Here is a 27,893-nt window from a genome sequence, read left to right on the forward strand (position 1 = left end):
TCAGGATGGGTTCTCGAATCATTTAACTTAGATTGGGATTTCAAATAGAGTATTGCTAATTATTTGTATCAGATCAGGATTTCGCAGCGGGTTCGTGATTCAATTAACTTAGATTAGTACTTCAAATCGCGTATCTAAACCATTTAATTCAGAGCGGTACTTCGGAGCAAATCATTTAACTTAGATTGGGACTTCAAATTGTGTATTACGAATCACTTGATACTGGTCGGAACTTCAGAGCGGGTTCGTAAATCATTTAACTTAGATTCGAATTTCAAATCGTGTATTGTGAATAATTTGATTCAGATCAGGACTTCGGTGTGGGTTCACGAATCATTTAACTTAGATTTGAATTTTAAAACGCGTATTGCGAATCATTTGGTTTAGAGCGGGACTTCAGAGTGGGTTCGCAAATCATTTAACCTAGATTGGGACATCAAATCGTGTATCATGAATCGTTTGATTCAGATCGGGACTTGAAAAACGGGTTTTACAAATCATTTAACTTAGATTGGGGGATTGGAGCATGTTTGCAAATTATTTAACTTAGATTGGGATTTCAAATAGAATATTGCAAAGCATTTGTATCAGATCAAGACTTCAGAGTGGATTCGCGAATCATTTAACTTAGATTAGTACTTTAAATCACGTATCGCAAATCATTTGATACAGAGCGGGACTTCGGAGCAAGTTTGTGAATCATTTAACTTAGACTGGGACTGTAAATAACGTATTGCAAATAATATTATTCAAATCGGGACTTTTCTGAACTTTATGAAGCTAAAGGAATACTTTTTGTGTGCAAAGAAAACAAAAATAACAACTTTATTCTACAATTTCTTCTCTTCCGTGTCTCCACCATGCGTTCAGGAGAGTACCACATCTATGCAGGGTCAAAAAGCTTTATGGTTTCATCAAAAATATCTTAATTTGTATTCCATAAGATGAATTAAGGTATTGCGGGTTTGGAACAACATGAGAGTGAGTAATTAATGACAGAATTGTCGTTTTTGGGTGAACTATCCCTTTAATTTCTTAAAAACAAAAAAAAAACAAAAAAAAAAAACATGATGTTGGATTTTGGTTTTCAAACCTGATGTAATTTATTTAAAATCTTACATCAGTTTTTCCAAACTCTCAGTTGCTTTCATGCACCCAAGGACTATTAAAAGTAAATAATTCTTACACATTTGCATACTTTCATCCCCCTGTCTCTTCATCTGGGCATTTCTCATTTTTTAGATATGGCCGAGGGGTCAAATTTATCATTATGACCAGCTTTGAAACTAACAAAATCACAAAAAATTGAAAGGCGGGATCGATCTCAAGTGTCTCCCAGAATGATGAACTGGCACTTCTGTAAAAAATCAATGGTTTTTCTCTCCACAGTTCTGACGTTGTGCTCGTGACTAAGTGTGAGCTCTCGCTGGCCTTATAATCCCATCCACCCTCCACCATTTTTTCTCACATTATGAATTTTAACCACAATGTTTGTCTTATATTTCTCTTTCGATCTCAAATGCATGCCAGTTTGATTTGTGCCGAAAGCCCCCAGCAGTAACAGCACATAGGATAAGCCATATAAGTGAGTGCAGCTGGATGTATTTACAGTCATATTGACTTTGCCTGCCTTTATGTGTCTTGCTTTGTGTGGAACTTGCTTATTGGCTGCATGTCTTAGAATACTATCGATCTGCTGTATATGTTGCATCTCTGTGGGCAAGCCTTTATTAACAGAATCCATAAAACAGACACATGGCATTCCCACAGTGTGCTCAGATGTCCAGAATCTCTTTTCATAGCATTTATAATTCATGTGTAACCCTCTAACCTCAACCTCAATCTAACATGAATTATCGACTTTGCATCTTCATTATAGATTAACATGTTCAATAATTCTATGTACAAATGTGATTGCACCTGAAATGAAAAACACATCATGGTAATTTATTGAGTTTATGGATTTGTGAGAGACATAAGAAATGGTCAGTGTTGTTTGAAGCTGACAAATAGTGGTTCTAAGATGATAGGAGATAACATTATGCACCTTTTTCTTTTGTACGCCTTTTAGTAAAGTTCAGCGTTCTGTAAAAGGCTTTTTCTTTTCCTCCTTCCAAAGGAAATCAGCCTTAGTTCCAATTTGACAGCAGACCTATCTCTGATTTTTGTATTTGTGTGTGTGCGCACACGAGAGAATTGAAAGAGAGAGAGTGAGAGTCTGTAATGACGGTTTGCCTGTCAGTTATGTGAGATAGAGGGAAATCTTTGACAGCTTGAGAAAGTTCCTTCAGTTTCATCAGTGGTGGGAGAGCATGCTGTCACAAGGAAATCTACAGGCTGAAACAGGTATCCATCACAGAGAGAGAGAGAGAACGAAGAGCGAGACGTGTGAAAATGCTATTTCCTATCTAAAACAATAGCAGCGGACAAAAGAAAGGATTCTCTGTTCATTTGTAATCTTTCAAACATCCTTGTTTTATAGAGTTTTCAGGGAGCAAAATTGCAAAAGGAAACAAAGTTCTGTTTATATATGGCAGATGTGCAGCCCTGGCTTTGTCATAAAAGCAGCGAAGTTCTTGAAAGGCTAACCTGCAAATTGGAACTCTGAACAAACATAATTATTCGAAATGCTTGGTTTAGTCTGAAGCAGTGGCTCTGCTAACTTTACATTTTTCAGAGTGACAGTATCTCAGATATTTGCAAAATAACTTTTCCAGTAACAAGCTACCTTTTCCGACAAGCAGCAGTGTAGAGCGACCAAATGCTAAATTGCTGTGTTTTTTTTATTTTACTGTCACAATGTACTGTAGGCTATAAAGCTGTTCAGTGTGTAGTCCTAAAACACGGAAAAGAATATGTTCAGCTCTGGTAACATTTACAAACTATATTGCTCACATTAAGTGATAGTCCACCCAGAAAATGATTTGAGTGTGTGTGTGTGTGTGTGTGTGTGTGTGTGTGTGTGTTATTTTTTGTGTTGTGTTGGATGTATATTTTTAAAAATAAAGGTTGCAAAAGGGTGTTTTGCAGTGGTCCAATAGAGAACCATTTTTGGTTCCCCAAAGAACCTTTCAGTGAACAGTTCTTAAACCATTATGAAGAACATTTTAAAAATCTAAAGAATCTTTTTCGACCATAAAGGACCTTTTCTGCATTTGAAAATTCCATGGATGTTCAAGGTTCTTCATGGAACCATCATTGCCCAAAAAAGAACCTTTATTTTCAAGAGTGTAGATGAGTTTGTTTCTTTATCAATACAGATTTGAAGAAATTTAGCATTACATCACTGGCTCACCAATTGGATCCTCTACAGTGAATGGGTGCCGTCAGAATGAGAGTCCAAACAGCCGATGAAAGCATCACAATAATCCACAAAAATTGTGACTCCAGTGCATGTTTGTAAGAAACAAATTTGTTTAATAAGCATATTTGTTGGATACTTCTCTGGACCGTCAATGCTTATAAATGGTGTTTTATGTGTACATATTTTTCGCACAACTTAAAAATGTTTTAATGATCAATTTGTTTATTACGAACATGCAAGTTTTAACTTCAAAATACATTTATTGATGGACTGGAGTCGTGTGGATTACTTTTGTCAACTGTTTTGACTCTCATTCTGACGGCACCCATTCACTGCAGAAGATCCATTGTTGATCAAGTGATACAACGCTTCATTTCTGATGAAGAAACAAACTAATCTACATTTTGGATGGTCTGAGGGTTAGTGCATTTTTAGAAAGATTTAATTTTTGGGTGTAACTTGGTTAGTAACCATCATTTTGAAAATAGTAGCTTGACTATTGTTAAACTTGTGTCTTACAGTATTACATTGAATAGTGCCACCATGACCAACCTGCAGATATATGAATATGGAATTGAAAAATTACAGCGTTATCAAAAGACCTAAATGCTCTAAAATGGATGCTATGAGCAACTATACTGTACATATTATTATAGAATGAAGAATTGGTTTTTTTTTGTTTTGTTTTGTTTGTTTTTTCACGGTTGCAGTTTTTCTTAGTCGGCTGAAAATAATAAAACCATCTCCCTCCAGGGCAATGTAAACAGAGAGCTCATAAAAAATTGCAAAGTGATTTAAACTATCCGGCTTCTTGAAAAGGAATGGATAGGATGATATTGTCCTTACTACACACTGGGCAAATATCCATATGGATTCACAAATTCCCTGAAGCAAGGTCCAAAGTTAATTAAAGCCATACAGTGTGAAAACAAATCAGGGGAAAATGAGTGTGTAAACATAGGTCAGTGCTGCTTTATCAAACAAAGACAGTTAATTGGGTCAGAACCGTTCTGCTAACAAGTCACACAAGTTTTTCTCTTCTTTAACTCATTGCAAGACTTCATACGGTGCAATGAGAACGCAAAGTATTACTGATGTATTTGCAGAATGTTTCAAAAATAGACTACACTGTACTTGAACCTGCTGTGGAAATATCCCGAAGCCAGTGACTATCAAAAATACTTTCTCTTTTAAATCCTGAGGCATTTTAAGGCATCTTGGAGTAGGTGCGCTTCTGATGCATAGGCAGTCTAAATGGTAATGTTACCTCATATGTTGTTTTAGGCTAATTCTATAACATGCATCTTTCATGGAGAAGATAATCTAAGAATGCTCAGTGAAAATATGAACCTAAGATAATACACGAGTCAAGAGAAAAGCAGATCATAAATAAACAGTTCAAAAGTTTGCAGTCTGTATGGTTTTTTAAAGTGCCTCTATTTTGAATAGTGCCTTTCATGCAGTGTGTAATGTAACTGTATGGAACAGCCTGAACGATTTGTATTTCGAATCTGTCGAAAAGTATTCCGCCTATGTTCTACGTTTCCAGGCCTCAAACACGTAATTTTACTGTCAGCTGTTTCTCTAATCTCGGGGAGTTCAACACGGGATTCACAAAACTCTTGCTCTTGAAAGTGACTAAGTACCCAGTTTATTTGGATCAGCTGGCTTCATTGAATCTGTAAATGTTAGTATGAGAAATAATAGATGTTTATTTTTTCTATAGAGCATTCAAAATACAGAACTATGACAATGGGTGTCGTTTCTGACACGTGCTGTACTTGGTAGACCAATCACAACAGACTGGGCCATCTGATCAATCAGAGTAGAGTAAGGACTGGTTTGATGAGGCTGAATCTTTGAACTGCTTTGAACGAATTGTTTGAGAATCATTGGGAAATGAGGTGATATTAAATGTATATTTTGAGAAAATGAAAGCGTTGTTTGACCTTGCATGCATGTAAACCTATTGTAGGAGACTCCCCAAACAATATTAGGAACCTTAAAAATGGCATAATAGAGGCACTCTCTTTTGCTTATCAAGACGGCATATATTTACAGTTGATGTCAAAAGTTTACATACATCTTACAGAATCTGCAGAATGTTAATTATTTTACCAAAATAGAGGGATCATATAAAATGGATGTTATTTTTATTTAGTACTGACCTGAATGAGATATTTCACTTAAAAGATGTTTACTTATAGTCAGGGGCGTCAGACAGGGGGTAATAGTGGAACAGAGTAACAGGGGCCCCTGGCTCTTAATACATTGTGTTTCCTTCTGAAGCATCAGTGAGCATTTGAACCTTCTGTAATAGTTGTGTATGAGTTCCTTAGTTGTCCTCAGTGTGAAAAGATGGATCTCGAAATCATACAGTCATTGTTGGAAAGGGTTCAAATACACAAAAATGCTGAAAAAACAAATAATTTGTGGGACCTGAAGGATTTTTCTGAAGAACAGCGGGCAGTTTAACTGTTTAGGACAAACAAGGGACTTAAAAAAAACTGTATGTAGCTGTCTTTTATGTGAAATATCTTATTCAGGTCAGTACCAAATAAAAAATACCATGCATGTTGTATCTCTTAATTTGGTAAAATAATTAGCATTTTGCAGATTCTGCCGATTCTAACTGTAATTAACAATACAGTAAAAATAATAATGCTGAGAAATGTTATATAAATGTTAAATAAAAACTTTTTTTATTTTTTAGTTTGTAATTTATTTGTGATGGCAAAGCTGCATTTTCAGAAGCCATTACTCAAGTCTTCAGTGTGATCCTACAGAAATCATTCTAATATGCTGATTTGCTTCTGAAAAAAAAAAAAAACATTTCTTCCTAAAATTAAACTGTATAATATTTTGTGGAAAGGGTAATACATTTTTTTCAGGACTCTTTGATGAATAGGAAGTTCAAAAGAGCAGCATTTATTTGAAATAGAAATCTTTTATAACTTGATAAATGCCTGTACTTTTAATCAACCTAATGCATCCTTCCTGAATAAAATTATTAATTTCTTTAAAACAGTTTAGTGCGAGTAAAAGTGGATTATTTCACACAATAATAATTTGTGTGTGCTCTGTTTATGCTACTCAGAGTATCACATCACTAATAACTCTATTAAAATCAATTGTGTCTTGAGTCTTCTGTGCAGAGTCATTCCAAATTGCTCTCTTATGAGGTTCCATGATGGTTAAGATGCTGTGTTAGACGGCCGCTCACTATGTTTTCACAGTTCAAATCGGTGATTAAGTGTAAAATGAATGGCTTTTCATATCCACTTACATTCAAGTCAAAAATTCATTAATTTCTATAGCCTTTCTATGTCTTATTAATCACTTAGAAAGCAATAGACTAATTCAGAACATACTCACTAAATGAGATATACTGTAAATTGTAGCTTAATGATCAGCACCATGGACAGCTCCCTTCTCATTCACAACATTGTCTTACATTATAATAGGTTTTACTGATATAATAAATCATTACAAGCTCACACACACACACACACACACACACACACACACACACACACACACACACACACACACACACACACACACACACACACACACACAGTGAAGTATAAATATTCATAGTATCCACAATTTCTCTTTGTCTTAAACATGTTACACTTCACATCGTTATCGCATTCTCAAGTTCAGCTATATGTCCTGGCTGGTGGGAGAGTGCTGTCCGTTTACCTGGATGAGCCATCATTGTTTAACATCAGCGCTCACTCCTTGTGCTCTTATTCACAGTTTGGCTCGTCTACGGAGCCAGCAGTAGTGCTTTAAATGAGGAACTCTGACCGTGCAGCTCAGGGTTATCTGTGCCTCTCAGCAATCAGCTCTGCGACCTTATTTCCCAGTGCTGGCACACATTTACTCTCGCCGTCGCTATTGTATAGACTCCCTCAATCTCTATTATAGGCCGACATATGTTGTTGTGTTTTTCTGCTAACATGTGCGCGGATTCTTTTCGAGATCAAACCCTGAAGGTCGTGCTGGGTATGTTTCTGCTCTGATTGGCATGTAAGAATACAGCATGTGAGGTTTATGTACTTCTTGTAGGGATCTGTTTTATATAGATTTATATGGAGTTCAAAAGGCCGTGAATGGATTGTTTTTTTTTTCCCACAGACTAGAAAAACACATGGGCTTTGTTGCAAAACATAGCGAGCTGTCTTGCTGCCTGCTGCTTACAGTGGAAGTTATATTCTAAAAGACAACATCCTAAATGACATTGAATCTGTGAAGTGTTTTAACATATATATTTGCATTTTTGTAGCTGATTGGTTTGGTTAATGGTTTATTTATTCATTTAAATTGCTAAGAGAAAAATGAATGGAAGAAAATATCAGGAATGAAGCCTGCTAAAAAATTAAGTGGTCACTTATAAGCATGTAACTGTAGCACATGAATATATTGTGTAAAATAATCATTATTATAAATACACTAAGCTATTCCTATTAAAAATAATGCATTTCTAATTACTTATAGGTATATTTATGAAGTATAAATGAGTGTAACATTTCTATTGTGCCGCATCTTCAGTCATATTTATTTATTTGGTTGTTTGTTTATTTGTTTTTATTTAATTTTGTTGTGTATTTTATTTTGTAGCATGTTTATTTTATTTTATTTCTTATTTTATTTTTTGTTTAATTTTATTTTAGATGATGCAATGCTTTATTATTTTTTATTTATTTAATTTAATAAAAAAAAATTTAGATGATGCAATGCTTTTTCATTTTATTATTTATAATTTAATTTAATTTAATTTAATTATTATTTATTTTATTTTTATTTTTATTTTAGATGATGCAATGTTTTTTTCTGTTTAATTTTTATTTTGTTTTACTTTTAATGTAATTGTATTTTATTTTAGATGATGCAATGCTTGATTTTATTTTTAATTTAATTTTTTTATTAAATTAAATTAAATTAAATTTTAATTAATTTTATTATTTTTTATTTGATTAAATTTTTAATTTATTTCCATTTAATTACATTTTATATTTTTATTTTAGATTATGCTTTATTTTTTTATTTTTTTGATATTTTGTTGTTTTATTTTATTTTAGATGATGCAATGGTTAATTTCAATTTTAATTTTATTTTCAGATGGTGCTTTATTTAATTTAATTTTTATTTAGTTTTCTTTTCTTTTTTATTTTCTTTTATTCTTTATTTAGTTTAATTTTATTTTATTTTAGATGATGCTATTTATTTTATTTATTTTATTTTGTTTTGTTTTGTTTTGTTTTGTTTTGTTTTATTTTTATAAGTCATTTTATATGATGCGATGCAATGACCTGAAGGATAAATGTGAGCTCTGGTTCTGTTTTTTTTTTTTTCTTTTTTTTTGCAAGCCATGTTCATTTGAAACATTGCTTTTTGCATACCATATACTAGGGAAGTAGGAATATTCAGATGCAGAGTACATTCTCAAACACAGCAGTGTTGTCAAATGCTTAATGCAGGATTTAGAGACTGTCGGAAGACAGATGCTCTGAGAATGCCTAACAATATGTGTCTGTAACCCTGGACTCTGTCGTGGCTGCCCTGACTTCATTCAAGAAATAAAAATGACTTGATTTGCTGTCATCCTGATTGGTGTGATTGCGTAACCTCATATATTTTCCCTGTAAGACAGCGCTTTGCTTATAAGCTCTCCATATGGTTGGTAGAATCCGTAATCTGTTATAAAAATGTAATCCCACAATGTATTTGTCAATACAGATGCATAATCCATGAGTTCTCACTGGAAATTTTGCATCGCATTCCTGTCCATGCATGCAAATGGAAAAGTTCCCGTCACTGGTGTGGTAATATATGTGCATAATGACGGCCGGTCCACTTTCATCTCAGCACATGAAGCCCAACAGTGGAGTCACAGCTGCTCAGCTTATTAGCTCATTGAATTAGACCAATCATGAGCCAAATGGAGGAAAGACCGGACACAGTACCATGCAATGCTTATAAATCAGCCTTACTCTCTAATAGAACATGGCTATTTCAGCTCTTCTTATTACCCAGATGATCATGGCACAGTGAAGGTCTTCACAGAAATTTAGGGCAAGATTTACTGAGGAAAAAGGGGGAAATTGGCAAAGGTCTCCAAGGCAGGAAGCTCGTTTTGTTCCAATGGAGGAATGCAGCCCCTTTAAAAGGAGGCCAGCTTTCTTTAAGGTGTTTTATCTCAAGTCCTTTGCGGGCGGTCGGCGACCGACAGAGCAAGCGGTCATCGGAAAGGGTTGTAGTGCTTATCCTGACTCTCTACATGCCTGGTGCCGGCTAAAGCCACCCTTTTGTCTCACCACTGACTGAGAACACACCATTAACAGAGCCACAGCTTGACAAGAAAAATGAAGAGAGCTATTTTCTGTGGCCTCGAGTGCCAGGCTGAATAATGAGCAGACATTCTTTCTCTCTTCCCCCTCCACGGATTCACTCCTCCTTGTGAAGACCCAGTCAGAGAAGAGTGTTTCTGTCTCTTCCCCCTTTTTTTTTCTTCTCGCTCTCTCTTCCTGTGCCCTGATCTGTGACTTATTTTCCTAGGAAACCAGGGCAAGAGCAGACTGTGTGTGCACATCACATTCAAGATCTTTGAGAGGTGAATTAGATAAATGTCTAGTGTTGTCTGATTTATGGATTTGAGGATGAGATGTTTTGCATCCAGAATGTCACAAACATTCATACTGGCTGATATTTAGGAAAAATAAGACAAATGTACACATCTCCTTTGCAATAGTTGCATATGAGTCCCTCAGTTGTCCTCAGTGTGAAAAGATGGATCTCAAGATGACCTCGACTGCATATATAAATGTTTATATCTAAAATATATTCAATATTAAAGTATTGGATATTTATTTGTGAATGCTAGCTAATTTCCACCAATCTTTGCCATCACTATAATAATTTGTGTCAAAATACAAAACAAATATCGTTTTTTTATACTATACATTTTATAATTTTAAGATTCTTTTTAAATGCTTGAATTTGCTATTATTTTTAGTGCTTTTTCCCCCAAAATCCAAAATTTTCGCTTAAAGGGATATTTCAGCCAAAAAGACACATACTAGCAAAAATTCTGTCATTAATTAGTCACCCTCAGGTTGTTCCAAACCTGTAAGACCTTCGTATGTTTTTTTGATGTAATATGAGAGCATAGTAAGGACATCAGTAAAACAGTCCATGTGATATCAGTGGTTCAACCATTTTTGATAATGGCGGAAGAATTGTTGAATAATATTGTTGTTTATGTTTGCTTTGCACACTCCTGTAGCTTCATAAAATTACAGTTGAACCACTGATGTCACATGGACTATTTTAACAATATCCTTACTACATTTCTGGGCCTTGAATGTGGTAGTTGCATCGCTGTCTATGTAGGGTCAGAAAGCTCTCGGATTTCATCAAAAATACATCAAATTCATCAAAAATCTTAATTTGTGTTCTGAAGATGAACAAAGTTCTTACGGGTTTGGAATGACATGAGGGTGAGTAATTAGTGGCAGAATTTTAATTTTTGGGAGATCTAACCCTTTAATGGTATCTGCCAGAATTTTAATATCAGTGAATCCTTACTCTGCCTTCATAATGAATATCAACAATTGAATCATTCTTCTTAAGCGTATGAGGAGAAACATCTGGGACGAAGCTGATACTTCAAATGAAATGAAAGATTTCCATTAAGTGAATGAGCAATATTATTATTCTCCGGGTGAATTGATGGAGTCTAGTGAGTATATAAGCACTACAAAGCTTACAACACACAAGCTCATGAACACCAACACACTAACAGAAAGAAAAGGGCATTAGTCAGGTCCTATATTCTCGAAGTGGCTGTGCTCCCTGCAGACACCTCTTCCCCTACCCTTGAGTGCTAATAAAATGACGTGAGGACCCGTCTGCTGTGCAGGCAGCATGAATTCACAGCCGGAGAGCAACCGATGAACCGCCATTGGTGTTTTTTCCTCACTGTCTTCGCGTACAGATGTCTGAGTGTGTTCAAATGCGAATTTGCTTTTGCGTCTGTGACTCGTGAATGCAGCTGTTCATCTCTTTCTCCTGTGTAAACATGTTAATATTTGTCTCCGAATGAGTTGGGATACGAGCGTGTGTGCGTGCGCATGTCAGGGAAAGGCAACTGCGGCTGTAATAGTTCAGCTCGGGCATGAGGTTTGTGATATATGGTTATGGCCATTCATTGAGTGCCAATTAGGCCTCCTCTGTGTTTGAGCACTATGCAATCCCATAATGCTCTACTCTCCAGAGCACCCACGGTTGCCTCCTCCAATGAATAAAGAACAGGAAAATAGAATTCTCAACAGGAGGATTTGGTAGCTCATATTTACTCACTCGTCACAGCAACAGCAAATGAGCATTGTTCCTCTTTTCTGTTTGCTTCTTATAGATAACAAGCCATTTTCTATGGATCCACTGATCGGCATCTTCTCAAACCACAAGGCTCGTTCCTACAAGCGCATCTGAGTCCTGCAAGCAGGTAATTTGATTTTAATTTTAATTTTTGTCCTTGCTTTTCATTTCGAATTGGAGTCCGAATGTGTTTGCTGTTAATCACACCGCAACCTTCCTGCTTTAATCTCCCATTGTGATTTACAAAAGAAGAGTTGAGAAGAGACCAGAGGATCTGCTGTTATGCAGAATCAAGCACTGGCTTTTATCCTTTCAAACGCTGGCAACAATTGTAAGACAGTCTGACCTCTTTTCTGATGCTGATTAGCGTGGTATTTGAGCTGACATTAAACATGGTGCTGTAATTATGCTAAAAGGTAACAGAGAGGTAAATGCAGGGAAAAGAGGCTCTTCGTTCTGATACACTTTATAAACTCCACGGTCGGGTTAAGTGGTGGACTCGACAGATACGCAGCGGCTTCCAGATAAAGTATTAGCATTAAAGTAAGAAATCTCTATCTATAGCAGCCATTAAGTTTTCCATAAAAGCAGTTTTGTGAGATCTGGTCTCACAGCATTATTTTAAAACTTTGCATCAAGTTCAATGGTGCAGTAAACGGCTCAATACCCGGAGCAATTCATTAGCAGTAAATGTGCCGTTATAGCCTTCGTTTTAAAGGGAGTTGCTAAAATAATCTAGTTTATGCTGTGAACTAAAAGATGAAATATTAAGTTTAACACGATGACTGTTAGTTTAGCTCTTTTCTTTTGAGGGGCCCTGTAGCAGTCCTCAGAAAAGGCATCAAAATCAAAGAACGAAAGAAATAAAAAGTGATTTAACAGTAGTCAAAAGTTTTTGAACAGTAAGATATTTTAAAGTTTTTTTTTTAAAGAAGTCTCTTCTGCTTGCATTTATTTAAGCCTGCATTTATTTAATCCAAAGTACAGCTAAAACAGTAACATTTTGAAATATTTCTACTGTTTACAATATCTGTTTTCTATTTGAATATATTTTAAAATGTCATTTGTTCATGTGATTTCAAAGTTGAATTTTCAGCATCATTACTCCAGTCACATGATCCTTCAGAAATCATTCTAATATTCTGATTTGCTGATCAAAAAACATTTATTATTATTATTATAAACAGCTGAGTTTAATTTTTTCAGGTTTCTTTGATGAATAGAAAGTTCAGAAGAGCAGCATTTATCTTTTGTAACATTATAAATGTCTTTATCATCACTTTTGATCCATTTAAAGCATCCTTGCTGAATAGCATCTTTGCTAAATGTATTATTATTACATAATAAAAGCATTATACTAGCAATGCTAAGATCAAAATCGATTAAAAGTGAGCACACATACTAGCAAGAATGTATAAGCTGAATATAATATTGCCTTAGTTAAAAGTGTATGCCTACATGCATAATGCATGGCTCAAATCTAAAAAAAAAACTTTCAGTTTGACTATGCTTTACACTTCTAGACATTAACAGTCCATTTTCCTGAGATGCATAATTCCACTATACTTTTAGCGAACAAAGACAGATTTCCAAACATGCATACATGCATGCAGCAGGCTGCAAATGAGAACGAGCTGTGGTGGGCTAATGAATGATAGGCACTTGAAACGGTGAAGAACGATGGTACAGATGTACAGCTGGCAGAGGCAAACACCGATGTGAGTGAACATTAAAGATTCATTCAAACAGCTGTTCCTTATCCAGGACAGCACGATCCGCCACCATGTGCTCAGATTCTGAAACAGAAGAGTGCAGGAAGCAGGGGTGAAAATTTGACTAAAGCTCATGGTATTACACAAGCAGCAGAGGCAGCAGAGTCAGCCGAGAGATCTGTCTGCTCACTGTCTCCAGTGATTGAAGGGTTTACCTCATACTAGAAAACATGAAATCCATGGATTGAGAGTTGAAAACTATGACAGCGGCATTTCAAGATTTTGTGCTTCAGTCTGACACAGTAAAGTTCAGGTTAAAAGTTTCTGAGTCAACTGAGGATGAACAGACACAACGTATTTGTGTCTTTGTATCTCTGTATCTCTGTACAGTTTTTCCTCTCCTTGCTTTATAGTTTAAATTAGCCAGATATTTGCTTTGGAAAAAGTCCAGTAAAATACAACTCCTTAATTATCATTGTGTAATGCTAACGGCTTCTAAGTGACTCTGAGGACTAATTCTCTGGTGTCTTCGGTTCTCAATGCTTAGGAGTGTTATTCATCTTTTTTTATATATATATATAAAAAGGTGCTGTTAGTAATGTAATGTACTAAACTTTAAAAAATGCTGGGTTAAATATAACCCAGTGCTTGCTGAAATATGAATAAACTCAGCGTCTGGGTTGTTTTAACCCAGAAGTTTAACCCAACGTTCTGGGTATTTTTATTTAACTCAACTATTGTTTAAAAATTACTATATAACTGGCTTAAAATGAAGCTAAAATAAGTTGTAAATTAAAAAAGATCAGGCATCAGGCATCAGCAATAATCAAAAGGTATCAATAGTAGATCAATAGTTGAGTTAAAAGAGAGAAGTTCACTTCCAAAAGTAAAATTTACAGATAATTTACTTTACCCCCTTTTCATCCAAGATGTTCATGTCTTTCTTTCTTCAGTCATAAAGAAATTGTGTTTTTTGAGGAAAACATTTCAGGATTTCTCTCCATATAGTGGACTTCTATAGTGCCCCCAAGTTTGAACTTCCAAAATGCAGTTTACATGCAGCTTCAAAGGTCTCTTAATGATCCCAGTAGAGGAAAAAATGGTCTTATCTAGCGAAACGATCGGTTATTTTTAAAAAAAAAATGGGCAACTTGTATACTTTTTATATTTTTTACTTCAAATTCTTAACTTGTCTAGCTCTGCTTCAACTCTAGTTCATTCTGGTTCAAGACATTTAGGGTAGGATGAAAAACTTCCATCTCATTTTCTTCTCCAACTTCAAAATCGTCCTACATCACTGTTTTACCTTTTTTTGTAAAGGGCATTTGATCTTCTTTGCACGTTCACTTTGTAAACACCGGGTCGGTACTTCTGCATTGATGTAGGATGATATTAAAGTTAGAGGAGAAAATGAGATAGGAGTTTTTCGACTGTCTTGACCCGGAGTTGATGCAGAGATAGACAAGACAAGCATTTGAGGTTAAAAAGTATATAAATTGTCTTTTTGTTTTTGTTTAGTTTTTTTTTTTTTAGAAAATAACCAATAGTTTTGCTAGATAAGACCCTTCTTTCTTGGCTGGGATTGTTTAGAGCCCTTTGAAGCTGCATTTAAACTGCATTTTGGAGGTTAAAACTTTAGAGCACTATAGAAGTCCACTATATGGAGAGAAATCATGAAATGTTTTCAACTGCTGCGTCAAAACAACCCAATCTCTGGGTTTGTCCTTATTTCACCCAGCACTGGGTTGTTTTTAACCAAGCATTATTTAGAGTGTAGTCAGCATCAGTTGCCTTAGGTATATGGTCTTGGCTTCATCTAGGTGAGTAAAGGACGTTTTCTGTGGTGAACTGTAACCACAAATTCTCAGTTCATTGTCAGTGGGAGAAAGACATGTCAGTGTCTTTTGTCTATTGTATGTTGTTTTGGACCTTTTTGACTTTTATTGAATGGATAAAAATAGTTGACAATTCCACAAAATATCTTCTTTTTTCCCACAGAAGTAAGTTATACAGCTTTAGGATCAGTAAATATCCAAATTTCCCTGTAATATCATGAACTGAAATATCTAATCTCTTGTGAATGCTAATTTTAGATATTCTAGCTGCAAATGTTTTCAAACATACTCACAGAAATGCTTTTTTATAAGCGTTTTTCAACTGTGTATACATTATAGCAGCTATGCCAATATAATTTTCTTCAGAATGGTTGAAAGTACGAGCTAACTTGAAAATACATGTAGATAACAGTCAACAGTCAGTCCATAAAAAAAATCAAACAGCTTTTATGTGGTTACTTCCTTTCAAAGTAGTCTAAGATTGCTCTCTAGTCCATTTATAGTGCTCTCAGGCATTCACTGCGATGAATGAGCGAGTAGTTTGCAGATAAATGTCCGGCCCCCAATCACATTTGAGTTCTATTTCATTATGTTTATTAATTGTATTTAATTCTATTAGCTATCACTTACTGTACATAGAATACATAATGCACAGTAATCATCTCATTCAAAGCAGCATGTTTCTATTTGCTAGCAGTTAGCTAACACAGTGTGTGGAAAATGGTCTCATCCTTCTCATTTATCATCTGTGAGATATTTAGCACAATGCTTACATTACAGGTTTGCGACAATGAAAGCTCCAAAATTAAATGTTATTCATAGAGTATTATTATTGACAGAAAATCTTGCCCTTTTGAGAAACATGAGGGTGAGTCGATGATGGCATTTTCATTTGTGGGTGATCTATTCCTTTAATGGTCTTGCAGAGTGTTTGCCCTCGCAAAATTACAAAATGACAAATTCAGCATTGTGCGTCATCTGAAACAAAATGCCCATTTTGCCAACATAAAACTGACTCTCTGATGGTTTTTTTCATGTTGGCGGATATAATCATTTCCAGGATGAAATATTTTGTCCTTTATCCCTAGACCTTGGTGAAAGGAAAAGGCTGTTATCTGTCAGCGACACAAAACACGTACCTCCCTTGCAGAATCCCAGCCACGCAAAATAATCAGCCAAACAGGAGAGCTACTCCCGCTGGAAATCACGGTAATAAGCCCACCGTCCCCTTTCGAAATAACAGCTGGTTATGTTTTTCTAATGGAGAAGCACCATCACAAGCCGTCGCTTCTCGTTCATCAGCAGCTGTTAGCTGTGACTGGAGGTGCTGAGAGAAATCAGCATATTTGTGTGCTGTGTGCAGAACTAGATCTTCTAGAGACAAGAGCTGTGTAGAGTTAAGGCCGTGACCCTGCAGAAATGATGCTCCTGTCTCGTCACCCTCACACCTGGATTTTGAGACGAGGGCAAAGGGTCTGGGACGCTTAATAGTGACAACTCTCATGCTGATGATTCTGAGGTGATACATGTGATACGCACCATCTGCCGAGGGGTCAGTCTGCCCTGACAGGGCCTGCTTGAAACATGAACGTGTGTCTGCATGTGTCAGACCGAGCGCTTGCATCCCTCAGGCTAATTTGGGACTGATGGAAGACAGACATATTCTCTTCTGCAATTTCTTCTCTATGCAGCTCAGACGATAATATATGTTGTTGTGTTGTTATTTTTGTCTGCAGCAGAGACACACGTCACTGAATATGTTAAAGAGATAGTTCACCAATAAAATGAAAATTCTGTCTAGTATACTAACTTGTATTTGTAAGTATAATACATTTACATGTTTATGTACTTGTATTTTTGGTATGCGAAACTTGAAGTCTTCTAAATTGGAATTGGAACTTGAACTAATTTTGTACTTAATGCACTTTAATTGTGCGGAAGTAGTGCTGAGGTCCAACTAAAGATATACTTAAGCATTTATAATTGTTCTAAAGTGGAACTTTTGCAAGTATACTTCAGGTACACTTTAAATGTCTTGCATTTAAAGACCTATATTATTTAAAAGTTATACAGTCCTCATCAATAGTGACATTAAAACACATTTTAGGCTTAATATTAAGAAATATGCATTTTGCACAAGTAGTACTCCAAATAATTTCATTTTAATTTTTATATCAGTAAGTCTTGAGTGATATTTTAGTAAATATGTGACCCCAGACCACAAAGCCAGTCTTAAGTAGCATATTTGTAGTAACAGCCAAAAAGACATTGTATGGGTCAAAATTGTCGATATTAAATAAATATCATGTTCCATGAATATATGTTGTAAATTTTATATCTTAAATATATCAAAACTTAATTTATGATTAGTAATATGCATTGCTAAGAACTTCATTTGAGCAACTTTCAACAAATTTTCTCAATATTTAGATTTTTTTGCACCCTCAGATTCCAGATTTTCAAATAGTTAAATAGTTATATCTCAGCCAAATATTGTCATATCCTAACAAACCATTCATCAATAAAAACTTATTTAAAAAAAAAATGACTGAAATATGACTGGTTTTGTGGTCCATGTCACATATGTTAATAGATTTATTATAGACTATACTTGGTAATGAAATAAATGTATTTTAAATACCTATTACTTTTTTATTAGGGAAAAGATGATATTTTGAAAAATGCTAAGAATTTTTGGAAGAATCTTAAAACATTAAGTGTTTTTGACCATTCATTGTAGCTATTTTTGGAAGCTTAATTCTGCCAAGGTATACAAAATAAATAAATAAATAAATAAAAAAGATAATTAGGATTTTCCCTTTTTTGCATTTGTGAGGTGAGAAATATAAACTCAGATTTCTGACATTTTTCTTTGAAATTAAGAGTTTTTATCTCACTTTTTTTCTGCCTCTAAATAAAAAAAAAAAAATCTGATTTCATATCTTGCAAACAGAATAGTAAAAGAATAGAGATATAAACTCAAAACTGAAAGAAAACAAATTCAAAATTGTGAGATATAAAGTCACAATTACCTTTTATAATTTTTATCCTGCACAGGCTTTTATACCATTGACATTCATTGGATGGACAAAAATAGTTTTTAAATATTTTCTTTTATGTTCCACAGAAGAAAGACAGTCAAAGAGGTTTGGAACGACATGAGGGAGAGTGAATGATGAAAGAATTTTCAGTTAATATCGATTTGATATTAATATTTAATACCCTTTAATCTGCTGTGAATACAAATTTTGACATATAAAAAAATTCTGACTGGAAATGTTCTTAAAAATATTGACAGAACTGCTTCTTTAAGAACATTCTCCAATATAGTACAGTACAGTGGCTGCATACCAATCTCATTTTCTGCAAAATGTACATGTCAGCTTGAATGTACTGGCTCAAAGTGTACAATGAAGTTTGCTTTCCTCTTGGGGTAATTTGAAAAGCCACAGGGTGTCTGTCTGCACAATTAAAACTTGGACAAAAGTTAATAAGCAAATTTGTTTTAGTGTATTATCAATGGAGTGCTCATGAAGTCAAGCCAGAGCAGCTCCACTCTCATAAATGATTACATTGTTTAGCATTTCATAATGATCCAAATGCAATGGTGTAAACCAACCTCCATTCCACTACGGGCCAGTTTTAGCGCAAACGTCCTAACAAGAGCTTTGTCTGACCTCGTTCCCCGAGCGAGTTTGACTCAGCTGTGCTGATGTCATCGAGTTTTCCTCAAACAATGAGGCACGAGGAAGACAGGAGGAGACAGCGGAGACAATAAGAGACAAAGAAATCCCACATGGCGTCATTTCACTTTTCAAACCGATGAGCCTTGCTCGCTGCCCTTTGCTTGGAAAGAGTCAGAGAAAGAGCGAGATTAATGCAGATCATCTGTCATCACCTGGCAGCTGATCAAAAGATCTCATTGGCAGACAACATTCGAAAATCCACTGGAGCTTCTTTTTTCTCACTTGGAGCTGTAGAGGCAGTTTCTCAGACACACATGCACTGGGTATTGGCTTTAGGCGTGTTGGGAGAAGGGAGAGAGGCGTGAAATGGCATTGGCGTTCCTTGGAAAATTAAAAGCAGAAAGAGAGTGATGTTGAGACACACTTATGTTTTGAGACATCGGGGAATACGGTTTGTGGCATGCCGAATGTGGATCCCAGAGCAGGGGATTTGGGCGGAATTTGAGCGGGGTACAAGGGTAGGGAGAAGAAGGAGAGAAAATCGTATTCTTCAGAAGAGCGAGCGAGAGACTCTTGTTCTTTGTTGCAAGAGCTGCACCCCAAGGCTTGTTGCTGTGCTGATGGAGAGGAAGCAGGTCCCTGTGTTGTGTTGTGGTGTTGTGCTCCTGCGCTTTCACTCCTTTTTTTGTCTTGTTATGCATTTATTTTCAATTTTCTCTCCTTTTTTCACCTTGTGAAGAGAATTGCCTAAGCATTTTCCAGGTCACAATTAAAAGTGTGTTTCACAGTTCAGTGAATCTTTTGACAGGCAGGTATTTAACATAATTAGCAATTCAGAAATCAGCTCTGGTATCCGTGAATGTTTGGTTTTAAGAACTAATGCTATGCCGCATACTCAAATATAGCAGCATTATGCATTCAACTGTTACAGTAAACTGTTTCTGTTTGCATATGGTATGAAATTCCCAGTAGGAAAAGTTCCCCCAGAAATAATCTTTCTGTTATAAAGTTGTTCCAAACCAGAATGGAACACTCGGAAAAACCTTCAAATCAACTCCAAAAAGGACTAAAAAAAGCACCAAAAAAAACCCCATACAACTCTATAATTTTGTTCGTTAAAATGATAATAAGAGTTGGATAAATCTTTCGATATAATGTTTATCCGCTAAAAGCGGAACAAAATTTGAACTCATTTGAACTCTGCCACACGGACCATTTTGGGATATTCATATCAAATTTTATTATATTAGTAATCATAGTGGGCAACGATTAATCATGATTAATCGTGATTAATCGCATCCAAAATAAAGGTTTTTGTCTACATAATATATGTGTGTGTGATGTGTATATTTATTATGTATATATAAATACACAAACATGCATTTATATATTTAAAAAATATATATTATTTTGTATATATTTTTTATATACATTTGTATATAATATCAATTATATATACATATACTATATACATGTAAATATTTTCAAAATATATACTGTATGCGTGTGTCTTTATACATACATAAAAATATACACAGTACACACACATTTAAACATTTATTTTGGATGCGATTAATTGTGATTAATCATTGCCCAGCACTATCAAATTAATTATTAATGGAATATAATTGCAGTATTTTTTGTGGTTAAGCTTTAGTGTTTGTGAATTAATACTAAATGTATTTAGACTACTGTTTTCCATACAAACACCTAGAAATCATACAGTATAGTTATATTTTTACTATGGTATTGAGGTGCTATATGTGTGTGTTTTAATTGTGGCTATCATTATCTAAATGTATGCTACTATGAAAAATCAATGGTTCATTTTAATAAAACTCAAACAGAATAAGTACATTTAATAATGTAAAAATGAGGTTGTGACCATTTTTACAGATTTTTGATAATGAATATAAATTTACATCTGCATCCTAACTCAAGCTACTACTACTGTCAAATGTACATTTCGAAGAGATGAAAATAAAAAGAATAATATTAATAATATTTCTGCACTGCAAACTGTGCTGAAGATACATCAAAGTCATCATAGTCAGGCAAGGTCATATTTATCTTAATAAATATATTATTTTGTTAAGGACAAACAACAGAAAAAGCATAAAATGTTCATCATGTTCTGACCATAAAGAGTAGTTTAAAACCTCAATTAACAGTCTAGTTTCTACAACTTTGACTTTGCATCAAAAATCTGCCTTTAAACTTGAAGCAAATAAAGATTTGAAAGTGATTATCAGCATCGACTGATATGAAAAATTTGATCATGATCATTTTTTGGCTATATCAGTCTTTTTAAGTTATATCACAGCTTTGTGTCAGGAACCAAAAGCAAATTTTAGTCATTTTCACTGAAAACGCCTTGGCTGTGACTCAGAATTCAAATTTGGCACAGCTTTGATAATGTGACATATGGTTATGAAAACCAAATTATATCAGTGACGTCCAAAATTTAGTTTGTTCCTCACAAAACTGACAAAACTGGGGGGTTTTGTGTGTGTGACTGTTTTTAGTACTTATTAAACACATGCTAATGCCTTATTCTGCCATGAAACTTTAGATGGTGATCACTGAATGGATCCTTAATTCAATCCAATTATATTCAAATCATTAAACTACTTGGCACAAGCTGATTGGTTCATGTTGCATACACACCCTTTAAGCTTGCAGCTTTACATTTAAATGGCTGGTTAGCATTCACTAAAGCAGTTTGTAGTGAGCTTTCAGAGTTCCGATGAAATAGTCCACCTCCCTAGCTCCACCTGTATAGCAGCAAGTCTTGACAAATGTCAGGGCATGTCAAAACTTCTTCAGGGCCCCAAAGCACCCTCAGACCCCAGAGGGTTAATAGTGAGACTAAACTAAAGTGTGACCAGAAATAATGGAAAAAATAAATAGAGCAATATTTTATACATAATTAGTTCGGAATGACGTGAGGGGTTGTAAATAACGTCAGAATTCATGACATTTTTTGGTTGAACTGCTTCTTTATCTCATTTTGGCACAGTTAAAATATTTCCCTTTTCGTTTCTTTTTAGCGTATTTACTTAATGCGTTTATTCTACAAATCGAGCCCATCTCAGAGGAAGCACTGTTTGAAGTCATTTGGCCTAACCTTACACTGACATTCAAATCTGTATGCTGGAAAATGCAGACACCTGACCGGCGAGAGTGCCTCGTATGATGCGTCTGCACCCTTTCTCACCTCTATCTGCAAAAGTAATTATGGCAAACCACCGAGCGACGGCACACTGGATTGGAGAGAAGGCAGCCAATAAAGGTCATGAAAATAAACACATCTCTCTTGTTATGGAGGAGAGGGTACAGTTTCCAGTGGAGTGCTGATGCTCAAGGTAAGGAATTTGCCTTTACCTCGCCGGTCCCTCAGCAGATGCTGTTCCTCTGCGCAAAATTCCCCTGAGATGAGACATGACATGAAGCGAGAGACAGAGCTTCAGCGAGGATCACGGGGTGAGAGGAAGGTTGCTGAGACATTGTGGAAAGAGCATGGAAGCAAGTGAGAGGTGAGAAAGGGAGAATGTGAATGTGTGTGTATTTTTGTGTGTGTTAGAGGTGAGAAAAGAGACAAACTGTCAGAGTTGGTCAAACAAAAGCTGTATGGGTATGTGCAGCACTGAAACGAGTAGCCCTACAAATTATAATAATGATAGTTTAATCAGAATAGTGATTTAATTTAGATGAGTTAATAAGGAGTTTCCTACATTCATTTTCTTACTAGATTAAAGCTGCATTTCTCAACCCCGGGGGTCCACAGACACCTAGCGTTCTGTGGTGTAATTGCAAGGGGTCTGTAGAACAATTTTGTCTAATACCATAATGTCTTGAAAGTGTTAATACAGTAGTTCTCAACATTGGCACCTTCCAAGGGAGCTGCAAGATGATTTAAAAGTATTTTTAAATTAACTTTAACATGTACACTGACATTTATTATTTTAATTTTCTCCCCTCAATTACTGTTGTTTTTAATGACGAAAATAGTTCTTGAAACATCTGGAATCATAAAATGAATCGCATTAATTGCTCCTAGTGGTTTGTGTTGTATTTTCAAGGGGTCGTCTAAAAAGTATAAAATATCTGGTGTGATCCAATTATATACACATTTGCATACAGATTTTCACAGACTTTTACTGCATGTATTAGATTTTGTATGTTTTTTCAAATGACTCTACATTCAAAATATTAGATTTGCTTTTATCCAACATAATTTACAATAGAAATCAGGAATTTATTACAAAACCAACAATATTCATAGTATACAATGCCAGGATTATTAGAAAGCTGGATTAAGAAACAAGCTAGAGCAGAAGGGAAATGCAAAAATAAAGAAATAAACATAAAATTGCCTTGGTTTAAATGGATAGTTCACCCAAAAATGATAATTCTGTCATCAAATAATCATCCTCATGTCTTTCCAAACCTGTAAGACCTTCGTTCATCTTCAGAATACAAATTAAGGTATTTTTGATGAAATTGGAGAGCTTTCTGACCCTCTATAGACAGCACAGTTCCGAAGATGAACGAAGGTCTTCCTGGTTTGGAACAACATGAGGGTGAGTAATTAATGACAGAATTTTCGTTTTTTGGGTGAACTGTCACTTTAAAGTTGGAGTGGTTAAGTGTTTGTAGAGAGATGTGTCTTCAGCTGCTTTTTGGAAGTTGTGATAGTCTCAGCACATCGGGTAGAGTTTGGCAGTTCATTCTTTCAGACAGGGTGAAGGTTTTGGAAAGTGACTTGGTGCCTCGTTGTGAAGGCTCAGCAGGGTGCCACTCATTCAGTGACTCTAACTGGAGGGAGCAGACACTTGCATTGAGGTAAGGGGGTGCGGTTCCAGTGGCAGCTTTGAAAGCCAGTGTCAAAGCCTTAAATTTGATTCTGGCAGCAACTGTGGAGTAAATCAGGAGAGGTGTGACGTGGGTCCTCTTTGACTGATTGAAGCCTAGACATGCTGCTGTGTTCTGGATCATCTGCAGAGGCTTAGTCATGCTGACCGGAAGGCTGGCCAATAGAGATCAGCACATGTCAGATGTTTTATATACATTTTAAATTGACAACTTGAGGTGTCCAAAAAATCATATGTCTCAATATACTAATACTTATATGGCATATGTATTATGACATATGACCAACAGTGGGATGTTTTGCACAGGGTTTGCTGTAGATTTGATTTGCCGTAGATTTGCTTTAATAACCACATTCTACTTTGCAATGAATGAATGAAATATGATGGGAGTACAGAATTTCTTTGAAAAATGTTGGGAATCATTTTCGTCTTTTATTAGACGAAAACATTTCTTCATTGTGTTGATCGTTTTAGAAGAGGGTTTTGGTCTTGCGAGCACACAGTCACAGTGAGTCTGTCTCTGCTCTGACCTCTGGCATCTACTGGATGTTGACCTCCAGAGTGTGGGGATTGACCGGGCGGGCTGCCCAAAACCATCCGGCTGCCGGCTGGCCCTTGCCCAAGGAGACTCGATCCAACGGATTATCCACCCAAGCTCCAGTGCCGGCCAGCCCTTCAGACGCACTGCCTGGGGGAAAAAAACAGCCTTTTCTTGCTATGGGCCAGTCTTAGGGGATTGATTGTTTAAATGAAGTGCTCCTGGGGGTGAGCCTTTGAAAAGTAGGGCTCATGGACTGATGGAAGACACAAATTTAGCCAACTGCTTAAGTAGGGTTATTAACAACTGGAAGTTCTAGAATACATCAATCAAATAGTAGTTTTACAGTAACCAATAGCGATTTTGTTTGCGCAAGCAACAACATGTACCAAGAAAAGTTTGAGCAAATCATGCTAACTGTGCTGTCTTTGGCTGCACAGAAGAGCACAGAACACTATTTAGAGTCCCGGCCTCAGAGGAGACAAGAGAGCAGAGGATTTATTAATCTATTTACTGTATATTACGCTGCTGCTTTTACCTTCACAGACATAACCAACTGTTTTTGTAACTTCTGTGTGTTTTTAATATAAACTTGTGTGTATTTAAGCGCAATAAGACATGAAAGAGAACATAGTTTAGGACTCACATGCCATGTGACAGCCACTTTCTGTGCGCGTTCTTTGGATGTAATTAAAAATTATGTAATAAATAATCTGTGGGCTATTTTGAGCTAAAACTTCACAGACACATTTTGAGGACACCTGAGTCGTATATTACATATTGTAAAAAGGAGCATAATCGGTCTCCTTCAAAACCTGTGTGACTTTTTTTATTCTGTGGAAAGCAAAAGGAGATTTTTTTTATGTCAGTGTTGTTTTGGACTCCTCTGACTTTCACTGTGATCAAAAACAGTTTAAATATTCTTCAAGATGTCTTTTATGTGCTACAGAAGAAAGAAAGTCAAACCGGTTTGGAAGAAAATGAGAATGAGTACATGATGACAGAACAGTATTTTCATTTTTGGGTAAATATCCCTGCTTCAGTATCTTGTGGGAATAAATAAATCCCAGTACTAGTTACATCTACGTCTAGATTGGTTTGCTGGTCAAGAGTGATGAGTTTATTCAGATTTGGAGGGAGAATTGTGTTTTAATTGGTTTTGAACAAAGTATTAATATTTAATTTAGATTAAATGTACTTAGTTTTGCAGAAAGGTAAAAAAGGGCCCTCCAGAAAGTATTAGCTTGAGACTCCTTAGGGATTTTTAATGAGCTACCCAGACCACACTAAAACACGAATGCCTATCAATCTATAAATTATATCAATTACAGCCACAAAATTTGCATTTCAAAATCTTTTTCAATAGCACATTTACAATCTTCCTCAGATGTGCAAAGCAGCTGATGCTAATAGATTCTGAAGTATATCTAATTAAGATAATGAGAGCTTTGATGTCCCATGTCAGAAAGTACAACTCCACAGCTGAGCAACAATATACATAAAAAAAGCGGCCCACGAAAACAAGTCCTTGTGCAGCTCTTCAACTTAGTTTCTTCAGGGAAAGGTTTGTTTCAGAGAAAGAGGTCATGACTACAGCTCCTCTCCATATTCATTTGACCTCTCTTTTTTTATATCCGACTGGGAGTGTGCTGCTACTGTACAATGAATATGCAATAGCCCTCTCTCACATGCTGCACTGTCCTTCATGGATGATAAACAGACTGCAGAAATTCATTTACATTTGTATTGACAAGAGATTTCTCCAATTTAATCACCTTATTTTCTCATTTGTAGCTTTCCTCAAAGTCAGCCTACTTTCCACAGTTTTTTTTCTTTCTTCCAAGCCGGCCCATTTCCATTTAAATTGAATAGGACACACGTCTTAATGTGACAGATATTTTTTTAAATGGCCGTGATGGCTTGAACAAATCTCAGCATCGTTGGAAGTTCAGCAGAAATGCTGGCGCCACACTTTTTCTATTTGCTTTGTAATCCAAGCGGGTTAATGTGTTTTCAATGAGCTGAATTGGAATTTCTTGTCTACGTAATGACATATTTGCCTGAAAGTGGTTTGGAACTCAAGTGTGGCAATGTGGCATTACCTTTAAAGTGTGTAATTTCTGAATCATTAGCATAGTGACTGTTTTCAAGCAGGTTTCCCCTGAACGCACACCCTGTAATCCACTGGTCAAGCCTAACAGATAGCCACGCCCCCAAATCATGCCATTGGCTGAGCTATGGTTGCTATGTTGCTTCAGTGTTTACACTTTTTATGGAAAATTAATCTGCAAATGGAATATTTACAGCACAGTTATCTGCACCTGAAATAGAAGATGGTATTGTTATGTTGGAAAAGAATTACACTCTTAGCTGTAACTGTGAAATAAACCGATTACAAGCATTTTTTTAAGTACTCACAGTAGAAAATCTGGAATGCTTTAGAGACCTTGATGTTTAATGTAACTTTTGTGTTTGCCTGTTATTATATTAATATAGGCTGACATATGCATGTTAGTTTTATCAGGCAAGCCATTAGTTACATAAGCAGTTAGTTATATAATAATATGGTGAATATTACAATTTAAAATAACTAATTTAAAAAGTAATTTATTCCTGTGATGGCAAAGCTGAATTTTCAGCAGCCATTACTCCAGTCTTCAATAACTTACAATAACAATTTAAACCAGTGGTTCTCAAAGTGGGGGTTGCGCAGAAAAATAAGTATAAAAACGTAAACAGCCAAAGGACGTCACTTAGAATGGGAGAAGAGAAGATGAATTCGCACAGACCCAGGCAGGTGCTGGTCATTCAAAAGCTCAATGCAGAAATTGACGAGGTATAATTGCTCTCGGCTTCAAAGTTAAAATGATTTGCAACTGTCGCTTTGTCGCATCCAGCAGAGATGTCACTGACACTGCACTCCGCTGAACTGCGGCATTCTGGCGCCTCAGTCTCGGTATACTGTACAATGCAGCATACATTCACAAATGATAACTCAGCGGCAGAGTTCCACTCAGGCAGGGGCGTAATTTCCACTTGGGGCTTTTTAAAAATCCTGTTTGTGTCCTCCCACTTTCAAATGGTTTTGTAAAATTAATGTCTTGTATTGTAGAATGCACGCTCAGCGCCGCTGATTCACGCGATCGTTAAAATGAAACCAAAAGTAAAACACGCACACGCATTCAAAAGCTATTTTAATACCCAACGTTTGGAGGTCGACTCCCCAATGCGGGCAAATTAGGCTACATAAAATATCTAGGCTGTTATTAGTATTGGGCTATAATCAGTTGTGTAGTTTTCTATAGCTCTGTATCATGATGGGAAAATTCGGTCTCTATTTGCACTTTAAATATTGAAAGAGTAGCCTACTTTGATTATGGCTGCATTTATTGCCTACACGACTAAGAAAGAACTGTGTCGTTTATTTTTTTGTTATTTATACTGTAGATTCTTTAAAAATGCAGTGGCTGCCTGTAATTTAAACGGCTGTACTTACAATAGAGAAAATAAACATCTTGTTAGTGTACTCATATTTTCATTCCTGTCCCTTGTTTAAGGC

The 27,893-nt window shown here is 35.8% G+C and overlaps 1 protein-coding gene across 1 annotated transcript in view; it reads left to right on the top strand.

Moving 5' to 3' along the window:
• mgat4c (mgat4 family member C) overlaps positions 1-27,893 on the top strand; it is a 176,806-nt gene that overhangs the window by 60,358 nt on the left and 88,555 nt on the right. Inside the window, exon 2 of the mRNA XM_073850568.1 lies at positions 11,727-11,816. The gene's annotated coding sequence lies outside the window, so the exon portion shown is untranslated. The remainder of the gene's footprint in view (positions 1-11,726; positions 11,817-27,893) is intronic.

The sequence above is a fragment of the Garra rufa genome, chromosome 11, assembly GCF_049309525.1.
Source record: "Garra rufa chromosome 11, GarRuf1.0, whole genome shotgun sequence".
Lineage (NCBI taxonomy): Eukaryota > Metazoa > Chordata > Actinopteri > Cypriniformes > Cyprinidae > Garra > Garra rufa.